Consider the following 3,415-nt stretch of genomic DNA (forward strand, 5'->3'; position numbering starts at 1 on the left):
CTAGATCTATAGTTAACAATGACTAGATCTATATTTAACAACATGACTAGATCTATATTTAACAACATGACTAGATCTGTATCCAAGACTCAGTAAGACAAGACGGGACAACTCTTCTTTACGTCATGTGACAAGCGCAGGCCCCTCCCACTTTGCCAGATGCGCGTATAACTCGCTGGGCTGGCGATAGTTTACATTGGTTACAATGCAAGGCTACTGATCATCTCGGGCGGTATGTCTAGCCTAGGCCTACTAAAATTAATATATTTTAGCCCAGAGAGAGTATTTAATTAATAAACGTAGCCTATCTAGATCTAGATCTAGAAACTAGGATCTAGATCTAGATTTAAATTCTAGAATCTAGATATATCTAGATCTAGATCTAGATTCTAGTTCTAGAATCTAGGTCTAGATTTTGTTTTGCAACCAGCCAAGAGTGCAGTTCGGAAAGTAGATCTAGATCTAGATTTAGATTCTAGATCTAGGCCCCTAGTGCCCTAGTGGTTGGCGAATGACCGAAGTGTCCGAAGGGCGACTCTTGACTAGGCTAGGCCTAGGCTACTTGCCTGTGAATTAGCGGAGACACACTAGATCTATCATGCAACTTGATTCATACTGTCATATCAACAGTAGATATAGATCTAGAAATCTAGATCTACTTAAGCTTCTGTGCTTGTTTCAATGGCTTCTTTTTCGGTGCACCTGTACAATTATATGGTCCCGTTTAATGTTTACATGACGGCCATTATTGTCATGAGGCAGTGAATCTAGAATCTAGATCTAGATTTATAGATATCTAGATCTAGATCAAGATATCTAGATTCTATAGATAGCTCCGTATAATCTATTTCTAGATCTAGATAGCTAGATCTAGATATCTAGATCTAGAATCTAGATTAGATCTAGATCTATAATTTTAATTCAGTTTAGATATGGAATCTAGATCTAGATCTAAATCTAGAATCTAGATACATGTATCTATATACATGTATCTATAATCTAGGCCTACTAGATCTAAATAAGAAACACCGGGCACTTAGGCCTTGCGTGATTTAGTGCAAACGGGACCGCTATTGTACAGGAGTGCTATTAAATTGTTTCTTAACTTCAGTTCATGATAATTGATTCTGAAATTGGGGAGCAGCTCGCTGTGTAGGCCTAGTTAATCTAGATCTAGAGTCTAGACTCTAGATCCTGCTTGAATAGCTTCAAACAGTCCCACAGCTTCTGACCGGGCGTACAAGCACAGGGAAATATATATGGCTTTAGAAAGCCTTCACTTTTGTGGGGCAATTATATAGATTCTAGATTCTCCCTTTTCTCAAAGTCTTATAATAGCCCCATATGACTGGAGACACTTTCCCAAGAAAGTACCCACTGCTGTATGTGACAACATTTTCAAACTGCACCAGGTAATCTACTTTCAGTGACTTGATGAGGTTAGTCATTGGTGCCTGCTCCTCTTTTTGGACTTTATATTATGAGCACACATAGGTGGTGCAATGTTTGAGTTACATAGGCCTAACTACCTGGAAGCAAAACTGAAAGGAAGTGGTCAATGTCATTTTTACAGTTCATACCAGGACTGGTCAGAGGACTTTATTTATCATTATTAGGCAAAAAGTATGTGCAAAAATCTTGGGGGTAGGGGCAGGATTGTCTCTAGTCATTGCTTTTTTCCTTTGATAGCTGCAAAAAGGTTTACAGATTTGGCATGTTGCTGAATAAATACTTACCACCACCCTTTCAGTTTCCTTGACCAGAATCAAAAGGGCTTGAATTATTTGTATCCAGTCTTTATTAATGCTAGGTAGGGTTTTTGATGTGTTTTTTCTTTCTTTTTGTTTGTTTTATTTTTTATTTTTTATGTTATTTTATTTTATTTTATTTTTTTATTTTTTTTTGGGGGGGGGTTTCATTGCCATATTTCAAATTGTTTCAACCAACCAATGTTATATTTCAAGATGGGAATGTGGGGTGAAGTTGGTTTGATACAATGCTTGTAAATTGCAGATGACTTGTTTGTATTTGTAGTGAAGCATTGAAGAAACTGTCAAACCTGCTATGAAAAGGGATGTGGCAGAAACAGATTTACTTGGCAGAGGAATGCCATCCTAGCAGCAACTTAATTGTGGACCAGAACATGAGCTACAACAGCTGCAAAAACAGAATCTTTCAATACATAGAATTATACTATTTGTGAAGAATGGTGTGATGATTTAATCAACACATTATTATGAGTGGCATTTATATAACTATAACATGAACAACAGACACACATGCATCACATTCACTGGCACAGTATAGACAACAAAGTTATAGATTATAGTGACCACTAAAAAAAGAATTTGTTGAGTTTTTCTTCCTCTCAATGTTATGCTTTTCTCTAATTAATAGTAGGCCTACTTTATTGAAGGGTTCTCATACTCAGAGTCATAGAGTCTAGTATTGTTGTTCTTTTTATTGTTGTTCATTCTTTGATGTGATACAACTAATAATTATAACCTAAGCATTCCAGAACCATGGATTTGACAGCTTACCCCAGTTAGCCTTTCCATTGACATAGAATCTCCATTCTACATGCTGTGTATCACTTTGTTTTATTTTGATTTCCAAATGAAATTCAATTTTGTTTTAAAACGTAGGCTGTAGTATAAGTATAAGTATAAGTATAAGTATAGGCGCCTATATATTACTTAGGGCCTACCTTGTTAACAAACACAATGTGATGAGGTTTCGCTTCTATTATCCAGTATATATAAACATACTTTTAACAAATTTTATAGCTTATTCTTGGCTAGATAAATGAACAAGAATTTTTTTAAAGAAAAATTTACTTGTGAAAATGATGTTTGAGATTGAGGAATTTCCATGTTGTAAAAGAGCATGAGTCTTCCTAAGTCCTTTTGGGGTGGTTTGTTTCTTTCTAGAGTACGGGGATTGGGAACTTTGAATAACACAGGTATGGCTGTATTGCACCTTCAGTTGGTTTACCTTAGCACCAAGAAACTAAGAGTCCGCAAAGTACCCAAGACTCAGAGCAGAGAACTGTCTCAGAAAAGAGACATTCTTGTGACTTGCTCAGCAGATCTTGTCTTCACCCTCGTCTGGCACCTCGGACCGTATCTTTAGTTTTTAAAATATCCAATCTATTGTATAGCCTATTCTGTTAGCAGAGAACAGTTCATTGCAGAGCACCACTGGCTATTCTGTCGTTTTTAAACTGTAATATCTACTTCTAATGTAATGTACTTCTACCGTTTCGTAAACTCCTAGATCTAGATCTAAATTTACATCATCTTGTCACTGAACATGTTCAACTCACTACCGCTTTCCGTTCATTAAAATCCTTTTTCCCAACTCACTATATTCAAAATGTGAACAAAAATCAGTCAAAATAAATACCAAACAGTTT

The 3,415-nt window shown here is 36.2% G+C and overlaps 1 protein-coding gene across 5 annotated transcripts in view; it reads left to right on the forward strand.

The window, feature by feature from the left end:
- Positions 1 to 3,415, forward strand: part of LOC101864036 (tigger transposable element-derived protein 4) — a 27,111-nt gene that overhangs the window by 7,927 nt on the left and 15,769 nt on the right. The gene's annotated exons all lie outside the window — the stretch shown is intronic.

Source organism: Aplysia californica, unplaced genomic scaffold, assembly GCF_000002075.1.
Source record: "Aplysia californica isolate F4 #8 unplaced genomic scaffold, AplCal3.0 scaffold01077, whole genome shotgun sequence".
Classification (NCBI taxonomy): domain Eukaryota; kingdom Metazoa; phylum Mollusca; class Gastropoda; order Aplysiida; family Aplysiidae; genus Aplysia; species Aplysia californica.